Raw genomic sequence first — 27,244 nt, 5'->3', positions numbered from 1 at the left:
GCACCCGACGTGACTTCCCGAAAATATATTTACAAATAATATAATTTTATTATATATACAAATATATTATTTTTATGAATATCTTAAATATTCTCTTGCCCTAATATGTATATTAATGACACATACATATAATTATAGAACATCAAAAAAATTTGCGGGAGTCGCGCACTCAGCGCGCCACAACAAGTATATGATATCACGTGGTACCCACCACAGTGCAAGCGTTGGGTACCGCAATGCGCATGTGTCACGAATGCCCAGGAGCAGGAGTCACGGACTGGTCGCATACCAATTGCGCACATCACGTAATATTAAATGTATATGATGTAACTAAAAAAACATGCAGCCGTCGCACACCGTACGCGATCCTTCACGACTTTTCTAAAATGGCGGCTAGAATCCACGCACCCACAGTGATGTGTATGTTTTGGGTACGTGACTCAGAAAAAAATTCAGACTTTTTTTGAAAAACAAAATCATACAAATATATTAAACGAAAACATTAAAACAAAAAAATAAACAATATTTCAGGTTGATTTTTTTTGTTGCAATATTCACTCACTGATTCCTAAGTCTACACACACAACTACCCATTCAACAACAGAATCTCTTGTACATTCAGTCACTGATTAAGAGAACACTATCAAATGCCCTTATACACTTATATAGACATCGACACATCAGAAGTCATCTTAGTCGGTTATGCAGTCATCCTAATCACTCATGAAAAAAATTAATCACACTTACATTTACTCACTTACACAATTATACACACAACACCTCATTTATTCAAACACTTAGTAACTCATAGTTAATATGTTAAAAAATCACCATTACAATTATACACTCATTCATATAGTTACTCTCACAATCACTGACTCTTACATATACTTATTTATATACACCAACTGTCACATACAATGCCTTTTATTTATTTGCTTTTTTGAAGATGTACAACTAAAACATATTCGCTCACCAACACACAAATTAATACACTCAGTCACCCAAACAACTGTTTCCACACCCACTCTTAAATCTTTACACCTAGTCAATCAACCATTCACACATCTATTCATAGAGTTACACACACCCCATCCAACCACCCCCAAACTCAGTGTCTCATACACATACTCATCAAACTAATCAAGAACTAATATGCACACTCATGTAGTTAGTGACCAAAGGATGCAGCATGTTATACACAAACAGAGACAGTGATGCACACATTCACATAGTTTAGTTACTAATCCATGTAATAAGTGAGACACTTTTAATTACTCACTTAAATAGACAGTCAGACATCTACTAAATCCTCCATTCAGACCGTTATATATCCACTCAATCTTCAATACATATTGGTATATATATATATTTAAATTTCAAATTAAACCGAATTCACTGGATGATGTCATCAGTGATGTCATCAGTGATGTCATTTGAGATGTCATCAGTGATGTCACTGACCATGTCATGAATGATGTATTATGTGACATCATCAGCAGTGCTTTGCGGGCGCGCAATTTATAGTTAGCAGAACTAATTATAACGGAGGAATTTCTAGAGTTTTGTACGAGTGAAATGTCCAGCTAACTATAACACCCCTGAAACCTATGTTTTTTTTCTGTGAATTTCTAAGGTTTTTTAAATGCTAATTTTTAACTATAACTTCTTTGAAACCTATGTTTTTTTCTGTGAGAAAAAAAAAGTATATATATATATATCCTACTGGCAGTCGCCAGTAGGGAGTTATAGTTAGGACCTATTATCCATAGGAAAACCGCAACATTCTATTGCCAATAACTTTGGTGTCGATTGATGAATCTTTTTGAAATTTTCCAAACTTTTGGCCAGCTCAGTTCTGCTCCTTCCCTGGAAGTTTGGGGTGATTGCTCAAGCGGGGGCTGAGAAAAAAGGGGGGCCCCAAAACATGTTTTCACCAAGCAATTTCTCGTAGGACCTTTAGACAGGCTACAGCCCGAACGGCTGAACGGAATTACACCAAATTTGGAATAGAGGTAGTCCTCAGTTCTGACTTGTGCCTTTTGCTTATATGGTGTCAATCTGTTCATTAGTTTCGGAGAAATTTACGGTTAAATTCATTTATATATCTATGGGCGCAGGGGATCCCCGGAATGTGCAAGGATCGTCACCGTAGCATAAGCACACCGTCCCGATCACGCACTCAATTCTAATTGGTTGTAAAGCGGTTGTAAACATTCGAAACCAGGAACTGTTGGCATCCATTTTGTGCTTTGGTAGAAGCAAGGGTGAAAAAGTCTGTGAAATATATGTGCAAAACGTGAACCGGGGCAGGGTAGACACACCCTGACCCCCTAGACCTGCTCAGGGGGTCCCATAAGGATCCGTAGGGCAAAAAAAGTATGAATATAAGTTTTTTTTAAAAAGGTTGTGTGATGCGCGTAGGATGCGCGCATTTCGCAGCCGGAAAAAACAAAGCATGTATTTTTGAGATAAGCATCAAGCTTTTGTGTTTAGATCTTGGGTGGCTCTAAAAAGAGCCCTTGTGTTTATTGAGAGATTTTAGTACCAACAAGTAAGTACCGATGCAGAGTCTAAAGTTCATGAGGAAGACTCTGTTCCCTTCATCTGTAAAATGTACAGCATCTCTCCTATAGATGCCATGCATATTGAAACACAGATTGTTGTGGTAAATGGACCCCATTCTATAGTCTCTTTGGCTCAAGAAAATATAGTTGTGTCCCACAATTCACACTCTAAGCATCTTGAAAGGAGGTCTCGATGGACTCAGATGGTCTCTGTAAATGAAATGGCAGTTTGAAAACTAAGATTTTTCTAAAATGGTGGATAAGATGCAGTGTTGAAAAACAGAAAAGAAATGATTGGTTGTTTGACAACATTCTATACTGAAAACTAGGGTGCATGTTTCTGTTTTTTAAAAGCATGATTCTTATTGGTTATCAGAACGTGATTGAAAATAGCATTACGTAGGATAAGCTGGTATATTGAGAAGTCAAGCACACTTGCTGTTTTATTTAGCAACATTGTGTGATTAACTTTTGCGTTCTTCGGGAGCCGGCATTGCTTTTTTGCATGGGGAGATGCTAATTTGTATGTGGAAATGCAATCTGGTTTGGATTTTGAAAGTGAGAACAGATTTCACTGCTCTGTCTTTCAAAATGCAAACAAAGTTTGCTAGGGGAGGGCGGGAGTCGTGAAAGTCCTGCCCTCTTAAAGCAAACAGCAGTGTCCCGGGGGTAGGCACCCCGGGACATTGCAGGAGCCGGCCATCAGGTGTGGCGGTACCCAGGGCCCTTGAGGGCACCAGGCAGAGGGCCATGTAGTCTGCCTCCTGTAATAAACAAATTCCCTGGGGTGGTGGTTCCCGGGGCTTGAGGGGGGTCGTTGAGGCCCACACACTTCTAATTTTGTAGGGGGGTTGGATGCAAAAGTGGTGCAAGGGGGTTGTAAATCTGGTACAAAGTGTTCTGTTTTACTTTGCTTTCCTTTCTGTCATGTAGAGGATCCTGGGTAAATATGACGGTTTCTGTACTGTCAGTACCTTTCAACCCTACCCCAAAACGGCTTTCTACCTGTTACCATAATAACAGTTCATGGAGCACTTAAATTAGCACAGATGTTAGAAGTTCACCACACTATGTTGCTAATAATGTTGTAGTTTTATCAGTTGTTAGTTTTATTAGTGGTATCAGTAGACTCTGGTAAAGATCTGGTAAAGAGTTAGGCTCAGAATTATACTTAAAATTATAAATATTATTTCTATTGTGTACTGCTACCCTCATAAAAAAAGACGTATATACTGTTTTTAAATTAACTTTTATTAAAACAATAAATAACTGGAAACATAACTAAAAGATAACAATTCAATAAATAACTAGAAGCATAACTTTAATAAAACAATATGATAAACAACATGTGATATGGAGGGAAAATAGAAGTACGGTAGGTAATCTGCAAAACTAAAAAGAAAATTATGTTTAAAATTAGATCGATGTGACTAAATGAGGTGAAACATCACAAGTTAAAGTAACACTTGACAATATTCACTTTTTTTTTCTTGTGAAGTGTGCCTGATACATTTCACTTGTCTTATAGGCTTGCGTTTAAGCGGTGTCTGTATAGAAGTGTTTACTGCATCATATTTACATTACAGATCAACAGGTCTCTAAAATGATTCCAAGATGTGACACAATTAGGTGAGAGATCAAGTCATTATTCAGGACAATATTCTTTAGGGCTTATTTACAAAACGCTTGCGCCACTTTTGTGTCACTTTTCTCATGTTAAAATTGACGCAAAAGTGGCGCAAGGTGTATGTAAATAAGCTCTTTTATTTCTTTGGCATTTAATCGGAGCTATTGCATATCTAAGCCGTTCTGCTTACTTTGCTTAAACACTGTGAGCAGTAGAGTTCACAACTTCAACTTAGCTTTGTTCTACACGTTAGAGTGGACAGCAGCGTCCATACCTTTAAAAGAGAAATGATGTGAGAGAGAGTGAGAGATAGAAAGAGAGAGAAAACAACATTAAAATTGTGAGAGAAAGAAAGTTATAGATGGAGCAGATTTACAAACCCAGCCTCCACCACCCATGGACCTTCTTCCCCGCTGTTGCCACCTCCTTTGCTATGCCTTATCAATCAAATCTCTTCACTTGACCTTGGGTGTACCCGCTCTCAAAACGCTTCCACTGGCCATTGTACATGCAGACTTTGGTCCACATTTTTATCCATTTTTGCACTTTGAGTTATAATGTCCTACCTGTGTTCTTTATCTCCATTTTTTAAAATTTTTTTTTACTTGTGAAGTATGCCTGATACATTTCACTTGTCTTATAGGCTTGCGTGCAAGCGGTGTCTGTATAGAAGTGTTTACTACGTCATATTTACATTACAGATCAACAGGTCTCTAAAATGATTCCAAGATGAGACAGAATTAGGTGAGAGATCAAGTCATTATTCGAGACAATATTCTTTAGGGCTTATTTACAAAATGCTTGCGCCACTTTTCTGTTATTTTTATCATGTTGAAAATGACGCAAAAGTGGCGCAAGGTGTTTGTAAATAAGCACTTTTATTTCTAATGCATTTAATCGGAGCTATTGTATATCTAGGACGTTCTGCTTACTTTGTTTCAACACTGTGAGCAGTAGAGTTCACAACTTCAACTTAGCTTTGTTCTACACGTTAGAGTGGACAGCAGCATTCATACCTTTAAAAGAGAAAGAGAAATGATGTGAGAGAGAGTGAGAGATAGAAAGAGAGAGAAAACATTAAAACTGTGAGAGAAAGAAAGTTATAGATGGAGCAGATTTACAAACCCAGCCTCCACCACCCATGGACCTTCTTCCCCGTTGTTGCCACCTCCTTTGCTTTGCCTTATCAATCAAATCTCTTCACTTGACCTTGGGTGTACCCGCTCTCAAAACGCTTCCAGTGGCCATTGTACATGCAGACTTTAGTCCACCCTTTTTATCCATTTTTGCACTTTGAGATATAACGTCCTACCTGTGTTCTTTATCCCCTACTTTCTCCTTTTAAATTCTCTTGGAAAGACCTTATCAAGCCTTCAATAGAAAAAGTAAGAAGGCTGGGAAACCACTTTATATGTGAGTTCTGTATGCCATCCTAATACCCAATCATGTAATTTCTTGCTTGCTACTTTTCTGTAGTGCATTTCAGTTGCAGTGTTCATTCTTGTCTGGCTGTGTGTGTTACGAGAATATTGAAAGTTTTGAAATTAATTTCCACAACTGTTGAAAAAGGTTAATGTAAGAAAAGTTATTTGCCGCATATGCAAGACTGCTTTCAAGATGAGACCCCAATAAAAAGTGCTGGTGTAGAACTGCAAGTATGCGAAAGCACTTGCAGATGAAGCATCTGGTCAACTTTGCAAGGAAAAAGTTAAGGAGATTGAGAGAGGCTCCTCCTGCTTCATGAGAAGGTCCAAGTACCAATGGAACAACACCGTCAACCCTAACTGCACAGCCTAATATTTGTCCCCAATTTGGAACCCTTTAAGAGAAAAAGTAAGAAGGTTGGGAGCTCTGTATGCCATCCTAATACCTAATCATCCATCAGTTATACAGAGATCCACCCTGTATCAATCAGACCTCTCCGTACAAGTGTGAATTGGAGAATATCTGCCACCAAAAACCCCTCAAGTACTTATATCCGTTACTTTTTAACTTCGTTGACTTGTCATTTTGAGAGTATTTACCTTAACATTATCCATTAAAAATGTGTGAATCTTTTTGGCTCCATACAGTAGAGAAACACTAGAATGTTCCATGTTTGAGACATCAGTGTAATGAGCTGGAACACGAGGATATACATTCTTCAATATCTGCAATTGGCTGATGACTTATGTAACATTCTGCAAACTGAAAAAAGAGTTAAAAATGTATATGTTGTACAAATGTCCAAGCTTCATTTTAATGTACATAGAAACAATTGTTCTCAATAGGATTGGGTTGAAAAGCAATCATCAGAGGTTTCAAACCAACCGCTTTAGGACCATACTAGTGGTTAGACAAAATCATATGCGAATACCAATATGCTTCCGATGGGCACTATGGATGCCCTCTTTCCTATTTACAACTATTCTAACGAAAACATAAAATAACGTAAAGTAATGTATCTTCAACTAATTAATGTTTTTGGAAGTATCATTACCAGCATGCAAAAAGCACCACAGTTGTAGCTGTCCTGTTATCTTTTGTAAGATTCTATCACTAACTGCCATTGGTCATATTCAGGACGCTTCAATATCTGTAGGAAAACCTTTTAGCGACATACGAATGGTTATGTTAAATATTTCGCTTTGATTCAACATGTTGAGATTATAAGTTGTACGTAAAGGCATCTTGCTAGCATTATTGACTAATTTTACAAGCTTTTCTTGCATATCGGCAATACGGTACAGTCCAGTAAACTTATGCTCCAAAATGCCTCCTTTTCTGGTTGCTCGCTTGTAATTTGTCAGAAGTACTAACCCTCCTTCTCTGACGGTGTACAGCTTATATATTAGTATACTCATAAATCATTTGTCTGTGGGTGATAGGTTGCACTTACAGAACGTTCTATTTGTAAAAGCTTAGATAACTCTCAATTAACTTAAAAAATAGTTATAATTATAGTTGGCAAGCAAAATAAGAAATAGCATTGCTTTTTACAAATGCAAAGCCGAGATTGGTCACTCACTTCATTCACAAACTCCTGGCCTTGATCTGATAGAACCCTTTTTGGACTTCCATGATCTAGAAATTGAGAAATAAACATCAAGGAAAATTTAAAGACATGTCTTCAAATAAAAAAATTCAAAACAACATTTTCACTTTGTATCTCATGTGCAGGCTGAAAACGTGTAACGAGCATTTAAATGCGAAACATATGGGTTTCAGAAACGTCTATAAGACTATCACAGTGGAGATTTACATTTTATAAAAATATTTATACAAGCAAGAAAAAATATTATAACACACATTTTTCAATTTCAAATGACATATTTGGCCAATAAAATCGGGAGGACATGTTTGGTTTTGTTTTCTTGATACCAGAATGCCCACTAATTCTACCAAAACATGAGAACAGCACAGTTATCTGTCTGCAAACACATGAAATACACAAATGCTTATCTCAGAATTCTTTTCTATCATGAAATGGTATAGGCAAACCTGATAACTCCATTAGGTCCATTGCATTTTTCGGCTGATGGCATATGGAGAGCAGTCAGTGGATCTGGTGTGTCGAGTTGTTGACCACCACCTGGGATAGTGCATGGGCTGGAATAAACAGCTTGTGGCGACTAGTACGTCCCATGGTTGAGACATCTGTATAATGAGCTAGAACAGGGGTCAAATCAAGTTTAACGTTATTAAAAAATATGGAGAGCGTGCTAAAATACAACATTGACCAATCGATTACATGTGCCGTGCATGGGGAGGAAGCAACCCTTGGCGCACTACTTAAATAATGAAAGGCGGCACGATTAGGTGATTTGCCCAGAAACAGCAGCCACTAAGGTAAGTCAATCGACATACCAGAGCTGGAAACCTTGCTAAAATACACTATTGCGGAAAACATTACTTTTGCAATGCATGGGGCACGTGACGCACTACTTACACGAGAAAAACTACATCACATTACCTTGAACAGCACGTAGCACACTGCTGCGGGAATGGCCACATGGCTCATGGCAAATTAAACAAACGCAACAGGATTAAGTGATTTGCACAGAAACAAAAGTTACAAAGTCAACTTTAACGATAATAAAAATCAGGAAAGTGTGCTTAAAAACAGCATTGCCAAATTGAACATAAATTTGCATTTAAGCGGTTTAAAGATCGTTCAGATTAATTATTTTGATTACTCTTAAAAAAAGTGCTCACCTATGAAGAAGTGGATGCGAACACTATCAATTGCTGTGACTGCGGAATAGGAAAAGTTTGAGAAGGTTGGCAGGTTATAAATGCTTTGCAGAACGATGATTGGTTGAGCATGATGTCACTGGGTGTGAGAGCTGTGATTGAGAATGTTGTAATTGAGCATGCGCAACTAAAATGAAATACTTTAGGGGTACATAGCCAGTCGGTGGGACATATTGTGCACATGCGTAACATTAACACGCATGCGCTACCACAAACATGCATGCACAAAATGAATGCAACTCCTAGGGGGTACATACACAGATGGAGTTCGAATGTCGATAGAACACCGGCTCCGCAGGAGTCGGGGAGCAGGCGGGACTGTGAGGGGATTGGAGACCTTCCCATGGTCCTCAACACTGATGGTCAAAATACATTTTAAAAAAAGGCCTTCCGTGGGAAATGGGGTCTCTGGGGCCTTCAAGTGGCTTCAGGAGGGCGCTATGCAGCCCTCCTCTATAAAATAAAAATATATAATTAGCCATGGCCCCGGGATGGGGACCCCGGTGCCCGGAATTCGCCACGGGAGGGGGGCCACGCGGCCCCTTCCTATAAAGAAATTGGATACGGATACTCCCCTTATTGTCATCGTACCATAAGCACACCCTTTCGATCAATTGCTGAATGCAAATTGACTGTCAAGTGGTTGTCAACATTCGCAACTAGAAACTGTTGGCAGCCATTTTATGCCTTGGTAGAAGAGAGGCTAAAGAAGCGTGTGAAAGGTGTGTTTAAAATGTGAAAAGAGGAAGGGTAGACACACCTTGATCCTCTAGGTCTGCTAAGTTTATTTCCTTTCGTATGCTAACATTGACTGGTTTCACTTAGAAATTCTTCTAAGTGTGGAGTTTTGGAACTTTAAAATATTCACCTAAAACATCCGAACAACGAATTTCGATTTACTCACCTGTTATCAGTAGAGAACCCAGTGCTGCATTTTTAGCCCAGCACTGACCCTGAAAAGTAGTTCTAAGCATACTTACAAGTAACTTGTATTTCGTTCCATAGAGATCCCCTTCCTATAAAAGAAAATAATAAATTTAGATTTGCGGGTCAGGCCTTACGGGATACGGGTCCCCAGGGCCCAAAAAAGTAAAAGGAAGGGGGGCCACACAATGTAATATAATTAAAAAAATCAAATATCTAAAAATAAATAAATTTAAAAAAATGTGTAAATCAGTATCAAAAAAATAAATATAGGAATAAATATATTTAAGTGTTGTCATTTACAAAACCTTTAAAATTCACTGAAAAAAACATAGGATTCAGACATGTTATAATTAGGAATTAGCATTGAAAAACCTTTGAAATTCACTGAAAAAAAACATAGCTTTCAGACATGTTACAGTTAGGAATTAGCATTTAAAAAACCTCAGAAATTCACTGAAAAAAGCACAGGTTTCATGTTATAATTAGTTGGACATTTCACTCGTACAAAACCATTGAACTTCCCCTGTTATAGTTAGTTGTACGCAATCCACTGCTGATGATGTCACATATTACATCATTAAGAGAATATATATATATATATATATATATATATATATATATACATACATATATATATATATATTCAATGAAAAAACCATAGGTTATAGGCCATATATAGTTAGGAATTAGCATTTACAAAACCTTATTTTACTCGCATAAAACCATTGAAATTCCATATATAGTTAGCTAACTATAAGCGCTAACTATATATCGCGCACCCGCAATCCACTGCTGATGATGTCACATATTACATCATTCATGACATGGTCAGTGACATCACTGATCACAACATCCAGTGATTGTATGTGTCTGTAAAGTTTAAATATGTTTCACATATTGAAGAATGAGTGGATGTATAAGTGTCTGGATGAAGAATTTAGTAGGTGCATGACTGACTGTATGAGTGAGTGATTAAATGTGTCTCACTGAGTACATGGGTTAGTGACTAAACTGTCTTAATTCGTGCATCAGTATGTTTGTTGTTGTGTAAGCTGCTGCATGTGTTGATCAGTAGCTATAAGAGTGGCCATATGGGTTATTGATTGGTTGCCCAAGTATTTGAATGGGAGGCTGAGTGTGTGTGTGGGTGGCTGGGAGGTGCGTGACTCTGTGCATAGATGTGTAAGCAGTTGATTCACTAGGAGTATGAGTTCAAGAGTGCATGTGGAAACAGCTATATGGGCGGTTGACTGTGCATGGGTGTGTTGGTGAGTGAATGGATTTCTCATTGCTACATGTGCAAGTAAGTACGTATGTAAAACACAATACATGTGAGAGTTGAGATATATAAATAACTGAACATAAGAGCCAGTGAATGTGTGAGTGGCTGTATCGATCACTGTGAGCTTGTATCAGGGATTATATAAGAGAGTAAATATGTGTTATTATATGTTTGAATAAGTAAGATGTGTATAACTGTATAGTTGAGGAAATGGAGGTGTGATTGATTCTTTGCATGACTGACTAGGTGTGTGAGTAACTCCATGGATGAGTGACAGTCTGTGAGTGTCTGTTTATACTGAGTGTATGTAAGGTTATATTAGAGTCTGAAGAGGTTCATTGTATTATCACATGAGTGATGTGATCAGTGATGACAAATGAGATGTCATCAGTGATGTCATTTGAGTTGTCATCAGTGATGTCAATTGTGATGTCATTTGAGATGTCATCATTGATATCATTTGAGTTGTCATCAGTGATGTCATTTGAGATGTCATCAGTGATGTCATCAGTGATGTCACTGACCATGTCATGAATGATGTAATATGTGACATCATCAGCAGTGGATTGCGGGTGCGCGATATATAGTTAGCGCTTATAGTTAGCTAACTATATATGGAATTTCAATGGTTTTATGCGAGTAAAATAAGGTTTTGTAAATGCTAATTCCTAACTATATATGGCCTATAACCTATGGTTTTTTCATTGAATTTTCAAGGTTTTGTAAATGCAAATTCCTAACTATATATCCACTATAACCTATGGTTTTTTCTGTGAATTTCATTGGTTTTTTAATAGCAAATATGAAAAGCTTTAAAATGTCAAGTACGTGATAGATAAAAACATTTTCGTATTTATGCACGCTGATGTGCTTTGAACGCTGCCCCCCCCCCCCCCTCCCCTCTTTTGCCTTAGTAGTACTCTCTCTTTGCAGATACTGAAGGGTAGTTAACGCAGGCCTTTACCCCCGTTGTAATCCGTCGTGCCTCCTTGTCTCTCCATTTGATTGATTGTTGTCCAAGCATTTACTGTTTTAGAATTGGTTCTCTTTGGATCATTCTCTATTTACAAACAAGCACAAAGTCGCAATACTCTGTTTAGTCTTTGCAGATAGTGAAAAATCGTGTAAAAAAATAAAAGTAATCGAACAAAATCAGTAGGCCACTAATTGGATCTCTTTTTGACCTCGCTAAAATAGAAATATTAGGAACAACCCTTCTTGAGAAATACGAAAATAGTGAGATGAACTGAGCTCCACACCATGAGGGCTGCAAGACAGCTCGGCTCCATCACCCATCCCGCACAAAATAACGACAAACCCTATGCAAATATTAAAAATATAGACAACACACCAGCATAGAAACAGGGTAAAACATTTTATTAAAAAACTATTTACATAACGTTGGTCTATAAGATGATGTCAGTAGTGGACCGATGTGTGAATAGATCGAAAACAGCACAAGGCTCCAAGATCCGGATAGCAAGCTCCTGGATGTTGGGTGCCATAGTTTAGAGTTCTGAATTTCAGCCTTTTTCAATGCCTGTGCTTTGTTGAATCAAAATGGCGGCTTGACACAAAGCTAACTCAAACGTTGTTACTGATGCTATGCAGACCAAAACTGGTTTTCAGTTTGTACATTTTTCTAGATTTTTCAATCCAAGTTTGGTTGACTTTGTAGAACGATGGCTTCAGATTTTCAACATACGGTGTGGTGGCGCTGACTGGGAGGGGGCGCTTCGCTCCTGCCCCCTCCCCAAGTAAGATTTTCATACGTGAAAGTACGTTAATGGTTTTGGTCCCTGAGATGCTTCGATGTCACTACCATTCTCAAATAGCATAAGTTCTGGATGTTGGGTGCCATAGTTAAGAGTTCTGAGCAGTGCTTGTAACACTGTCTGAAGCTTATTTCCACCTACTGCAGCTTCACTATTCTCAAAGTAAGTGAGTGTCGTTTGTGGACCTGACTGCATTAGAAAACAATGTGATATGTTACCTTCCTAAACAGCTTGACGGAGGCCCCTGAGGGGCGGTGTGATGGCCATGGACTCGGAGAAGACGCTTGGCTCCGACACCCTCCCCAAGTCTTATAGCACTGGTGTAGCCTGAGATCGCCCCCGACATAGGCGGCCGGCTCCCGGGGTCCGGCGGAACTTTTTGCCTTTTGATGACTCTTCAATTCTGGACCTTGTCCCACAATCCGTTTGACCTGAAGACAAGCTGTAGTGGTGCGCCCCTTTATCGTTTTAGTTGCTATTCCGCCCGCTTTTGCTACACTGTGCCTCTTCCGCCATTCAGCTGTTTTCCGCCCGCTCTTGCGACTACAGCGTCTCGCTCACCATGTAGTTGAGATGCGCCCACTCTTGCGGTGCAGCGATAGGCGGCTGCCACAGGACTCTCAAAATGGCGGCCGGCTCTTCGGTTTTGGGCCTGGTCCACTAAAATGGCCCTGGGACACCTTGGAACTCGGACGCTTGTCTGCTAGGACTTGGGTCCCATTCTCGAAAAGCGTCCCCTCAGCCGTGAAGATTCTACAAAAGTCTTGGGGGCCTCCGACTCCCGCAGGCTTCTGGTGGGGAGCGGCTGCCATGATTGCTCGTGGAATGGCCACGACGGAGCTACGAGATGGTAGTGGTCTCATGCTGACGCCAGCTTTAGTCTGAAACATCCAGAAACACTGTAGACTACCAATTCGATCAGTTCCGGTAGCGCCCCAACATGACCCGGAAGAGAAGAACTTGCCCTCCCCTCTTTGACTGATGGTTCTTGTTGCCTGTCCCCTCTGTTGTCATTTAACAGAACTTTTTGGACTGCTGAAAGGGGTTGTGTTCTGAACGCTGGTTGGTGGAGACATTTAGACTATATTCTTGACCTACGTTGTCGCGTAATGCGTTTTATGACACGCCGCGTTAGCGCACCCGGAAGTGATCCGAGGCGCGGCGCGCAGCGCGTAACGTAAGCATAACAGGTCATGTGACTTGTTAATAAAACTTTTCATTGGTTCATTTTACTTTTGTTAATTTAATGATGAAAAGCTTGGTCATATGACCTAAAAATTACGCTTTTTATTATTTTCGAACAATATTTTTTTTTCAAACATATGTTATAATATTCCAGGCTAATGTACTTTCCCGGAAAATTTACAACTGTCTTGCAAGTAAAATATATTCCTTTTTCGAGAAAGAGGGCGTTTCTTCCTTCCATGACGGAGCCGTTGAGTAAAAGAGATTCGGCCTGCTGTCTTAGTCGCCGATACGCCTGATTATCAGATTCTTATCGATCACTTTATGTTGCAGACATGAAAAACACAACTGCCCTTCACCATTTATCTTTACTGCGTTCCTACATATTATACCTTTTATCCGTCATGTAATTGGACTGCTTTATTTCACTTGCCTTTTACTGATTCGAAAACAGTCACTAAAAGTAAAAACTTTACAAATGAAAATACTACTACCGTGTTTTGTTTTAAAAACCTTTATTGTGAAAATGTCAGTATACAAATACGGGCCTATAACCACGTGGGCCGGCCACGGAGCAAACTGAAATCGTATATGATGAGGAGACATTTACACTGTAGAAGAACGTAACGAGCGGGCCATTAGGTGACAAGAACAAAGGTGTCTAACAGTTGCGGAATCGGTGGACGTACATTTTGTAATTAAAATACGACAGGGCCACTTACAATAACATTTTCTAGATATACATTTGCGGGCAAAGAGTTACGAGTCCCATTTATACCGGCGCCATTTTGGGCGAGGCCGGGCAGGTCCAAGATATAGTCAAAATGTCTCCACCAACCATCGGCCAGACCAGAACCCCTTTCGGCCCTTTATGCTACAAGATGGTGTCTTCCATTCAGAAAATATTGGTGGCAGCATTTTGAAAGGAAACAGAAACAGCCGTTCTCCTAGTGAGTTTCACATTGTTACATTTAGGAAGAATGTTGAAGAGTAGTATGTGGAAAATCTGAAGCCATTTTTCTACAAACTCTCAATCAGACTTGGATGGAGAAAAAAAAACCTGAAGAATGTACAAACTGAAAACCAATTTTTGTCTGTATAGCACCAACAGTAACGCTTGAGTCAGCTTTGTGTCAAGCCGCCATTTTGATTCAATCAATAGCGTCCCCCTGCACACATTCAGGGACCTGGTCGTGTCTTCAGATGAAACGCATTGTAGGAAAAGAAGCAGAAAGGAAAAGGAAAAAAGTTCCGCCGGACCTAGTGAAGCTGCAGCAGGTGCAAATAAGCTTCAGACAGTCTTACAAGCACTGCTCAGAACTCTCAACTGAGGCACTCAACATCCAGGACTTGCCATTCGGATCTTGGCGCCTTGTATTTTTGTTTTGTTTTTGATGGAGGGGAAACAACAAAAAAGAGACATTGAAAAAGGCTCAACAGTGCAGGGCGCCTTGTGCTGGTTCCGACCTATTCACACATCGGTCCACTACTGACATCACCTCATAAACCAACGGGGCACCCCACGCCGACTTTCGGCGCAGCATTGTAGGATGGCCACACCAGTGCGGCAATTTTCTGGACACCACCTCGGTGCCATCCAGATCTCGGCGTGTTCATTCAATCAATAGCGTCCCCCTGCACACATTCAGGGACCTGGTCGTGTCTTCAGATGAAACGCATTGTAGGAAAAGAAGCAGAAAGGAAAAGGCAAAAAGTTCCGCCGGACCTAGTGAAGCTGCAACAGGTGCAAATAAGCTTCAGACAGTCCTACAAGCACTGCTCAGAAATCTCAACTGAGGCACTCAACATCCAGGACTTGCCATTCGGATCTTGGCGCCTTGTGCTGGTTCCGACCTATTCACACATCAGTCCACTACTGACATCACCTCATAAGCCAACGGGGCACCCCACGCCGACTTTCGGCGCAGCATTGTAGGATGGCCACACCAGTGCAGCCACTTGCTGGACACCACCTCGGTGCCATCCGGATCTCAGCGCGTTCGAGTCACTGTGCCGGAAGAGTGACCGGAACTCAGCTGAACACGCCGTCTTTCGGCGCAGCATTGTAGGATGGCCACACCAGTACGGCAATTTGCTGGACACCACCTCGGCGCCATCCGGATCTCGGCGCGTTCGAGTCACTGTACCGCAAGAGTGACCGCAACTCAGCTGGACACGCCGTCTTTCGGCGCAGCATTGTAGGATGGCCACACCAGTGCGGCAATTTGCTGGACACCACCTCGGTGCCATCCGGATCTCGGCGCGTTCGAGTCACTGTACCGCAACAGTGACCGCAACTCAGCTGGACACGCCGTCTTTCGGCGCAGCATTGTAGGATGGCCACACCAGTGCGGCAATTTGCTGGACACCACCTCGGTGCCATCCAGATCTCGGCGCGTTGTGCTGCCTTCGGCCTATTCGCACATCGGTCCGCTACTGACGCCGCCTCACGTGCCAACGGATTTTCTACGCTTTTTGTAGCCCTATGTCGCATAACAGGTCATGTGACTTGTTTATAAAACTTTTCATTGGTTCATTTTACTTTTGGTTTCCTAAAGATGGAAGGCTTGGTCATATGACCTAAAAATAACACTTTTCATTGGTTTAGAACATTTTTTTTTCCCAAACGATGAAAGCCCCACCTTGTTTCTGGATCATTCAGACTGAAGCTGGCGTCAGCATGAGAGCACCACCATCTCGTGGCTCCGTCGTGGTCATTCCGCGAGCAATCATGGCAGCCGCTCCCCACCGGAAGCCTGCGGGAGTCGGGGGCCCCCAAGACTTTTATACAATCTTCACGGCTGAGGGGACGCTTTTCGAGAATGGAACCCAAGCCCTAGCAGGCAAGCGTCCGAGTTCCAAAGTGTCCCAGGACCATTTCAGTGGACCAGGCCTAAAACCGAGGAGCTGTCCGCCATTTTAAGAGCCATGTGGCAGCCGCCTATCGCTGCACTGCAAGAGTGGGAGCAACTCAACAACATGGTGAGCGAGACGCTGTGGCCGCAAGAGCGAGCGCAACTCAGCTAGATGGCCGCCACCTGGGGAGGCCCGTTCACGCCGGCTCCCCCACGCCCCCCCCCCCGGGCCGCCGCACGCCAATTTTCGGAGCAGCATTGTAGGATACCAAAACCAGTGCGGCAGTTTACTGGACATCACCTGGGTGCCTGTCGTACATGTTGTGTCAGCCATGTGACACTGGACACAGACCGCTACTGACGAGGCCTCCCCCCGCACCACCCGGGACGCCCCACGCTGTTTTTCTGTGCTGCATTGTAGGATCCCTAAACCAGTGCGGCACCCAGGCGACATCACCTGGGTGCCGTCCAGAACTCTGCACGTTGTGCTGCCTTGGGACTATTCGCACAACAGACCGCTACTGACGAGGCCTCCCCCCGCCCCACCCAGGACGCCCCACGCCAATTTTCGGAGCAGCATTGTAGGATCCCTAAACCAGTGCGGCACCCAGGCGACATCACCTGGGTGCCGTCCAGAACTCTGCACGTTGTGCTGCCTTGGGACTATTCGCACAAAAGACAGCTTCTAACTATTGTTGCTTTTTGTGTTGAGAAATGTTTAAATGTTTTTAGTTTTTGTTCCGTTTGTTAAAGTTAGTAGTTAATAAAGTTTTATAACCTTACTTTGTTGGAGTGTTATCTATTTTTTTAAAAACGGGTGAATGGGGCCTTGAATCGGGTTATTGTCATGTGTGGGCTTTGGAAGTGTGCTGCTGCAGGATCGGACATTTCAAACTCAAATGCACGTTCTTTTTCTTACCTTTCCGAAGCATGGAGCGCAATAGCAGGCAGAGAAAGGGTGATGCACGTGTTGAACACTACCTGACCTGGCAAGTTGCTGGCAGTGCCCCCCCGCCCGCTCCTGAAAAAGGGCACACACACACCGCCGCCCCGAGTACTTCACAAATCTTTAAAAGACCATGCGCTTGTTCATGAGGCTTAAATGGTTTATCACCTCTTCTAGAACCCCTGCATCGACCCTCTGACGTTTCCTGGAAAAATTACCATGTAACACAATACCAAGCCCTGTCAGCTGAAACCCCCAAGGAATCGTGGGGCATATTATCAAGGGGGTTTATCTCCGCTTTTTTGGCTTTAAAAACCATGAAAGCGGAGATAAAATTATTTCCCTATTATCAAGCTGTCGCTAACACCAGTTAGTGACAGCTAAAAGGAGATAGCGACCATCTTGGGCCCCGCTTTGCATGTCAGTGATACTTATCACTAATGACATGCAAAGTGGCGTGCCAAGATGTTAGCGACTGGAAACAGTCCCTAACATCGCTACCTTCTATTACCAACTTTTGGAGATATTCGCGCTAAGCGCGAATATCTCCAAAATCTAACACCTGCCCTGAGCAGTTCTTAGCCATGTTATCCAATGGGAGGTGGATAACATGGCTAAGAGCATTAGGTCGATAATACATGAATATCGCGGACTTTTCTGCGATAATAGCAAGGTTTATCTGCGATAAAAATCGCCGATGTGCGGCGATAATTTTTGTCTCTAAACAAGTTAGAGACAAAAATTATCGCTAGTTGTTCGTAATATGCCCCCGGGTTTTTGCTTGCAGAAATCGGGAGGCGGGAGACTAGCACTGAAATCAGTACTCACACGCCTGAATCAGGAGGATTGGCATGTCTGAATTCTCTACAGCTGGGGCCATAAACTACATCCGCAGGGTTAGGTGATAGCCTGGAACCAGCCTGGCATCTAAAATGGCTGCCGTGCACGACAAAATTGTGGCATTCGAAAAAAGGCAAGATGGCGCAGCCGCTGGAAGAGATGTATCAACATATATCAGCCTCCTCAGCCACCCTCAGGAAACATAGGGGATTAGGATATGTCTCCCGCACCCCCTTATACCTAGTACTTTAATTAACGAAGCACAAAATGGCGAATTCCCGTTTCGCTACCAGTTTGCGGCCCAGTTCGCGGCCCGTGAAGCGCTTCTACCGTGAAAAATCATTTTTTTTTTTTTTCCCCACGGGACCCTTTAATAACCCCAACAACATTCCTAGGGGGTCAAGAGGGGGATACCTTGCCCCCTTTCATTAAATTCCCCCTTAGTTTTTCACCTTTTCTTCTCTCTCGATCCTACCGAGAGACAAGATGGCGGCCGCTCCGGACTGTCACGCAGCAAAAAAAAAAAAAAAGCTCACGCACAGCCGCTGGAAGAGATGTATCAACATATATCAGCCTCCTCAGCCACCCTCAGGAAACATAGGGGATTAGGATACGTCTCCCGCACCCACTTATAACTAGTAATTTAATTTACGAAGCACAAAATGGCGAATTCCCGTTTCGCTACCAGTTCGCGGCCGCGCTTCTACCGTGAAAAATCATTTTTTTTTTTTTTCCCCACGGGACCCTTTAATAACCCCAACAACATTCCTAGGGGGTCAAGAGGGGGATACCTTGCCCCCTTTCATTAAATTCCCCCTTCGTTTTCCACCTCTTCTTCTCTCTCGATCCTACCGAGAGACAAGATGGCGGCCGCTCCGGACTGTTTAGAATGTTGACAGACACCGGAGAGCCAATCAGCTTTCTGCGCGCAAAGTTCCGATAAGCGAAAAGTAAGCGGACCGGATCGCTGCCCAGAGCGCTGTTACAGATATATATCTTGGTTTGAACGTTAATTTCTCAAAAACTACTGGAGCACATATATTGAGACCTAGCAAAGGCACATCGGGCTAACAGTCCCTACAATTTTGCCAAGTTTCGTGCAAATCCATTCAGCCGTTCGAGCTAAAAGTGAGTCCAACCGCCCTATGGAAAACTCAATGCAAAAAACGCGTTTTGGGACCCCCCTTTTTTCTCAGCCCCCCCTTGACGAAACCCCACCAAATTTTCAGGGGCTGCTCAGAAACAAAATGTGCCATTTTCCTGAAAATTTCAGCCGATTCCGTCCACAAACGCCAAAGTTATTAGACATAGAATTTTCAAAAGTCCCATAGGGAAAAAATTCTAACTATATATACCTACTGGCGATAGCCAGTAGGTAATATATATATATATATATATATATATATATATATATATATATATATATATATATATATATATATATATATATATATATATATGGGGGTTGCATTGCAGAGAGGTGTTCAGAGGTCACACCCCTTTTTACAACACTTTGCAACGCAGCTCTGTGGCGCTTGCTAGAGGTACCTGGTAGACTAGTTGGCACCCAGGGAACCTCAGGATTGACTAAGAATTAATTCCCCAACTTAAACCTCGCCACAGGGTGTGTTTGCACACATGTGAACTTAGGCCCTGCCCACTCTCTTTACCATTGTGCAAACACGCTCGTTGTGCATTTCAAGTTGGGGGATTAACTCCCCTTGAATCCTGAGGGTGCCTCGGGCGCAACTAGCCCACCAGCTACCTTTAGTAAGCGCCACAAGGCTGTGTTGCAGAGAGGTGTAAAAAGGGGCATGGCCTCAGAACACCACTTTGCAATGCAGCCCCCTGGCACATACTAGAGGTTCATGGTGAGCTATTTGGCCCCACGGGACCTCTGGTAGTCAAGGGGAATTCATTTCCCCTCTGCAAATGCACCAGGGGGTGCGTTTTCAGAGTGCTGCATGAAGGGGCCTTAGCCTCCGGCCCGATGTCTGTTTTTTTTCCCATCGCCCAGGGCTTGCCCCCTAATTTTTTTTTTTATAAAAAAATGGGGAGGGGGGCTGTCTGGCCCCCTCCTGATGCTTCTTCTAGGTCCAGGGACCCCATCCCCCGGGGCTCTGCCTTGTTTTTTTAAAAGACATTTTTTGGAGGGGGCGTGTGGCCCCCCTCCCAGGCCACTTCTGGCCCCGTGGGGCCTGGCCTCTCGTTGGGGAGGTGGAGGTCCCCAATCCCCCCACAGTCCCTACCGGCTCCCCACGTCCTGCGGGAGCCGGCATTGCTTTTCTACATGGGGAGCAGCTAACATACTGCTCCCCATGTAGAAAAGCAATAGTCTTTGGTTTTTGGAAGAGAGAGCAGGTTTCCTGCTCTCTCTTCCAAATACCATAGCAAACTACAGTGTCCTGGGGTGGGCACCCCAGGACACTGCAGGAGCCAGCCCTGGCGGTCCCTAGGGCCACCACAAGGCTCCAGGAGGGGGGCCACATGGCCCCCTTCCAACATTTAAAAGCCCTGGGGGGTGGTGGTCCCAGGAGCTGGGGGTCCGTCACCGAGCCCCCAATTTAAAAATGTAGTGCCCCTGGGACGTGGCGGTCCCCGGGGCATGTGGGGGGGCTAGAGCCCCCCAACACAGGTTTTTTTATTATAATTTTTTTAAAGAAGCCCCGGGTTGGCGGTCCCTGGGGCTGTGGGGGGGCTGTGAGCCCCCGCATACATTATGTTAAAGCCCCGGGGGTGGCGGTCCCCTGGGCTGGGGTGTCCAGCCTCTGGGCCCCCATTATAATTAACTACATTGCCCCAGGGATTTGCCCTCCCAGGGGCTAATTACAAATAAGGCAGGCTTCGTTTTTTTTTCCCAACGGGATACGTGTATCCTACGCGAATCCCGCAATTTGAAAAAAATTGCGGGAAGCGCGTAAGATACATGTATTGTGCTTAAAATAAAAAACGCCTGCTTTAGTGCTATTTAGCCCCCGGGGGAAAGTCTCGAGGGCAATGCAGTTTATTATAATGGGGGCCCCAGAGGGGCCCCCTAGCCCCGGGGATCGCCACCCCAGGGCTTTTTTTAAATATATGTGCGGGGGGGCTAGTGGCCCCCTCGCAGTAAATGTAAATGTATATGTTTAGGGGGTCTTAGGACCCCCCCAGCCTCGGGGATCACCAGCTCTTATGGCTTTAAAACATTAATTGATGGGGGTCTCTGAGGCCTCTTTAGTCCCGGGGACCGCCACCTCCCAGGGCCAGCTCCTGGAGTGTCGTGGGATGCACACCCCCGGGACACTGCCGTTTGCAATGAAAGGGTGAGAACCTTACGGCTCCCACCCTGTCATTGTAAACAGCTTTCCTATTTGGAAGAGAGAGCTTATACAGGTCGATTCTAGGTTGACAGTGTGAGTTGACTAGGGTTTGGCTGGCGCTGATATGGAGAAGGTAGTATTTGTGTTTCCCGTTATTTTGTGTACCCCCTAAATCAGAAGGGAGCTTATATAGGCCTATATTTTTTATTTTATTTATTTATAAATATATATATATATTTTATTTATTTGTGTACCCCCGATTGCAGCTCCTTAAACATTCTAATAATTATTGTACTATCTTTTCTGTGTTGGACAACAGAGGGTTACCCCAGTGTCTTTGTCATCATATAAAGCGTCTGTTTGTTGCAGTGTTGTTAGCCTTGTTGTTCTTTTGCTGACTTACCAGTTTGTGTACATGATCCGCCGTCCTATTTGTGCAGCCTTCTGTGTATAGTCTTTAATATCTGACCTTGGTTCTTTAGTGCTTAAATCAGTGTCCTGCACATACCAGTACATCTGTTGACATGTACTTTATTCCTTTCCATTTCTCTGCCTCCACCCTAACTGGCAACCTAATGGGGGGAGACAAAGTAAGGCTCTGTGGACGTCAGTGTCTGAAGCTTGCAACACAGTAGGTAGAACTCGGATTAAGGAATCCCACCTCCACCACTCATGGACCCTCCTGCCCCTTGTTTCCACCTCCTTTGCTATGCCTTATTTATTAAATAAGTGCACTTGACCTGGTGTTTCTTTAAGGTATTCTCCTCATAGTCTAAACACATACAATCTATCGTTTCATCAGCCCTTGCCCAGTCGGTGTGTGCAGTGGTACCGCCACCAGATATTGCATATTATACACCACCTTGAGTGTATCCGCCCTCAAAATGCCTCCACCGACCATTGTACATGCAGACCTTGGACCACCATTTTCATTCATTCTTGCATCTTGAAATGTAACCCCCTACCTCTGTGTTTTACCTCCTACTTTCCCCTTTAAAATATTCAAATCCTCTTGTAAAGATTGTATCAACCCTTTAAGATAAAAAGGTAAGAAGGTTCGGGAATCAAATTATATGTGATCTCTGTCTGCCATCCTAATAGGAATGAAATTGAATAGAATGGAAAGAGAATTTATATAGTGCAAAACTGCCACCCTAGGGGTATCCTGGTGCTTGGTTAGAATACCATCAAAAACAGCAAACTCAATTGTCAATATCCGGAGAGCTATTAGGTATTCCTTGGAAAAAGACAGGTTTTCAGGCTCTTCCTAAACCCTGTCAATGAATTTTCCTGCCTAAGGTTCAGAGGCAGTCCATTCCAGATATGTGAGGCCAGTACTCCAAAAGCTCTACCCCCCTTCCAGGATTTCTTAAATCTGGTAGGTGTAATCAGATTGGCATTTGACGATCGGAGCTGCCTACTTGGATTATACCAAGAAAATATTTTTTGCATAGGGATAGGACCCTGCCCATGTGCTGCCCTATACACGATGAAGAGAAATTTAAAATAGATTCTCTCCTTAATGGGCAGCCAATGGAGATCTTTTAACGCCAGTGATGTAGAGGACCCACGTTGTCTGTTTAGCACCAGCTTTGCTGTCACTGCCTGCACCCTCTGAAGCCTCTCCACAATGTATAATGGTGCTCCCAGATATAGGGAGTTAGAATAATCTAACCTGCTCAGTATTACACTTCTCACTACGAGCGGTCAGGAGTCTTCTGGGAGTAGAGGAAGGATCTTACGCAATACATAAAGCAGAGAAAGGCACACACTGGCAGTTTTGTCGGCTTGTATGTCCATTTGGAGATTTTCGTCAACCATAACTCCCAGATTGCGTACTACTTATTGCCGGGACCAAAGGTTCATTCTCCGGAGTGAGTTTAAATTCTATTGGCAGAGGTCGGGACACTCTGGTAGCTGGACCGTACACCACCTCAGTTTTTCCTCCATTCAACGGTAGGGAATTTTTCCTGAGCCAACTTGCAGTTTGACACATACACTCCTGGAAGGTGTCCATAGACACTTATTGCTTTACCTCCAGGGAGAATATCAGTTGAATGTCATCCGCATAGTTGACCAGGTCTACCCCAAAGGACTTAATAAGGGGAAAAAGAGGGCGTAAATAGATGTTAAACAAATTTGGGCTTATTGCCAAGCCCTGTGGCACCCCGTGGTGTACTGGGGACATGTGAGAGATAAATGGTGTTAAAGATACAGCTTGTTGTCTTCCTGACTAGTATGATCGTAGCCACTGCAAGGCTCGACCTTTAATCCCCACGCTTTCCAGTCTCTCGACTAGCATGCATGACCCAGCTCACCGTATCCAATGCGACTGACATGTCCAATAATACAAGGACCGAGGAGTTACCATTTTCAGCGCGCATTCTCAGATTATCCGTTGCTGTTACCAGCGCTGTCTCTGTCCCATGTCCCTGGCAGAAGCCAAATTGATCCCTATCCAGCAAGTAGTTGTCCTCAAGATAACATGAAAAACTTTTGATGACAACCTTCTCCAGGATTTTAACTGGGTAGGGCAATAGGGAGATGGATCTAAAATTTGCTGGATCAGTGGGGTCCAGGGATGTTTTTTTCAACAAGGGTGTTACAACTGCTTGTTTCCATATCTCAGGGACCACCCATTCCTCCAGTGACTGACAGCAAATCTTCCATAGCCCGTGGAAGGTTTCTTTGCCCAGGATCTTCCAGATTTTATAGGGAAACAGGTCTAAGGGGGAGCCTGACACTACACTAAAAGCAAGCTGGGTAAATGAGTCCTCTGAAGGGGCATAAAAGATGTCCAGTGAGGTGGTACTTTGGGAGACGATGTCAGGCATCCGAGCCATGTCATCTGAACCATCAGAATGAAGTTTACCGACAATGTTGGTTATTTTGTCCCTAAAAAAGGAAGCTATTTCACCACAGAGTTCCTGTGATGCCACTACCTTATTGCTTTCAGAGGCTGGACTTGAAAGCTCCCTGACTATCTTAAAGAGGGCCTTGGTGCTATTGGGGGCTTGGAGAATGGCTTCAGCATAGTAGTCTGCTTTGGCCCTAGCAATTGATTCCTTATATTGGGTCTGAGCCCGTTTCAGCGCTTCTTTATCAGAGTCCCAGTAGGCCCTTCTCCATTTTCTCTCTGCTCTTTTACATGCTCCTCGCAGCTTTTTCAATTCAACATTTAATTTCAAGTTTTAAGTGTCTTACTGGGACCACTACATCAAAAGTTTCCCCCACTGCCTTACAATAAGTCTGATAGTTTTCCTCTACCAAGGAGGAGGAGGAGAATGACAACTGACCCTGAAAAGGCATTTGGGCCCAATTTTTTACCACCTTGTTCCATTCTCTACCCTTCCGAAAGATCGATGGCTGGTTGTTTTTATCCACTAAGCTAGGTAGCCTAATTGAAAAGTGAATCAGGAAGTGGTCAGTCCAGCTTTGAGGAACAATGTCGACCACCTCCGTCTCAGACTGATTCGCAAACAGGAGATCCAAAATATGTCCTCCTGTATAAGATGGTTGCTTTACCATTTAGTGGAGCCTGAGATTCTCACAGGTGTGCCTTAAATCCCTTACATGGTTATCTAGGCTTCCGTTATCCCATAGGGTAAAGTCTCCCAGTACCAACATACGTGCATGGGTTAAACTCAGGTTGATGATGGAGTTGAGCAGAGCCTTGTACTAGGGATCCGCCCCCGGGGGTCTATAACAAAGTATACCTATGAGTATTCGACCTTTAGTTTCCTGGAGTGAGAAACCCAATCATTCGATCCCCGCAACCTCATCTATCTGTAGAGGTGCAAAGTCCCATTCCTCCTTAAAGAATACCCCAACCCCCCCTTCTCTTCCCGAGGTCCGAGGCTTGTGAAATATTTTGTAGCCAGCGGGGCAAGCAAGACCCAGGTTCACCAGCGAGTCTGAGGTGGTCCAGGTTTCTGTTAGGAAGAGGGCATCCAGCTTCTTAATTTCTAACAGGGTGGAGACCTTGTGGTAGTGTTTGCACAAAGATCTGCAATTAATCAAACCACACTTGAGTGTATTCTTGCATTGGTCCAACCCCAGTGGGTGGGGGGAGCCCCTCCTTTCTCCCTTTTACCTATAGTAAGTAGTTATTCTCTGGTGTATTCAATTCTATCTTGGTGAGGGCTGTGGCGGGCAGCATGGCTGGCGCTGTGCGAGGCCGGGGCACGGATGGGCGCTGACGGGCATGCCTCTGGAGCGCCACCGGCACGCACGCTGCGGGTGCCCGCTGCGCGCTTGCATTGCCAGTTCTTAAGTAGGCAAGCAAGTGCCTGACCGCTGGAGCATAGCCCCTGAAGTGTGGCCGAGCTCAAATTCCATCACCCAAGATTGCCCTCGCAAAAGACCCAAGCTACTCTGTTCCCACTAAAGCAGTGGGGTGTCTGAGTTCAATTTTAATGTGCAAGTAAGAATAACACCTCATAAAACAAAGGGCAGTTTAAAAAAGATATTAAACAGTTTTCGCAGTTTTGGCTATATTTTTTTTACGAGTCCAAAAAGTGACCCGAGTACAATAGTTAAAAAAGAGTTGACAAACAGGTATTCTCCTCGCAATGCGCAATGAGTTGTCAGCTGTCTTTTGTTGCTTCTAGGTATAGACTAACCGCGCGCTTGCAATGCCAGTTCTTAAGTAGGCAAGCAAGTGCCTGACCGCTAGAGCACAACCCCTGAAGTGCGGCCGAGCCCAGTTCCCTCACCCAAGATGGCACTCGCGAAAGGCGCCAATCATTAAATTACATGCTTTGTTCCATTCTATAATGCGCTTGAGTTGCACTGTTCATTCTTGTCTGGCTTTGTGTGTTATGACAATGAAAGGGACCATATTCTTGCAAATCTTAAATAAAGCACTTGAAACAATGCATAGTGACACTGTATTTATTTATTGTATTTATTTATTGAATGTATTCATTATAATTTCCACTCAAGTTCACTTTGTTCCTTCATTTTCAAAATAAATATGAAATACATTTCTTCGGAAGCACCACATACGCCGATATTACAGTATAAAAGTTGTAAAAATAAAACTATTGTTTCACAAAATATTTTATGTGAGCAGCTCAAACTCTGATATTACAGTAAAGAAGTTCTTAAAATAGTTTCAATGTATTACAAAACATGTTATGTGAGCACCTCAAACACTGATATTGCAGTAAAGGAGTTGTAAAAATAGTTGGAGTGTAGCTCAAAATATTAAACGTGAGGACTACAAACACTGATGGAACAGTAAACAAGTTGTGAAAATACTTTCAATGTATCAGAATAACTTATTTCACTTCACTGAGAACATGTTTCTTTACTACTGACAGATCTTACATCTTACAGATGGAAAATGTCACTTACGCAGTAAGCATTTCTTCTTGGCATGTAGTGGTGTAGATTCATATGGTTTCCATTATCCTTCCATATCGTGTTGTGTTAGGATGTTTGCAAGTTGTTTTTCTTTGAAGAAGTCTATTTAGACACTTGGTAAGGCTGTCTCCTCCTTTTGATGATATTCTGCATGGGAATCAACTCTATTGTCAGGGAGCTGCCTGACTTAATGTCATACAAACAGCATCTCACCCATCCCACTTGTTCTCAATGGGGTTCCCTTATAGACATTGTAATCATTCCTTAATGTATCTTAGTGTAATTGTTACCACTCCATCAATTTCCTGCCTTCCTCCCATCTTCCTCCTGTTGTCACACCA

The sequence above is a fragment of the Lissotriton vulgaris genome, chromosome 10, assembly GCF_964263255.1.
Source record: "Lissotriton vulgaris chromosome 10, aLisVul1.2, whole genome shotgun sequence".
NCBI lineage: Eukaryota > Metazoa > Chordata > Amphibia > Caudata > Salamandridae > Lissotriton > Lissotriton vulgaris.
The sequence above is the reverse complement of the archived record's forward strand: the minus strand, read 5'-3'. Positions refer to the sequence as shown.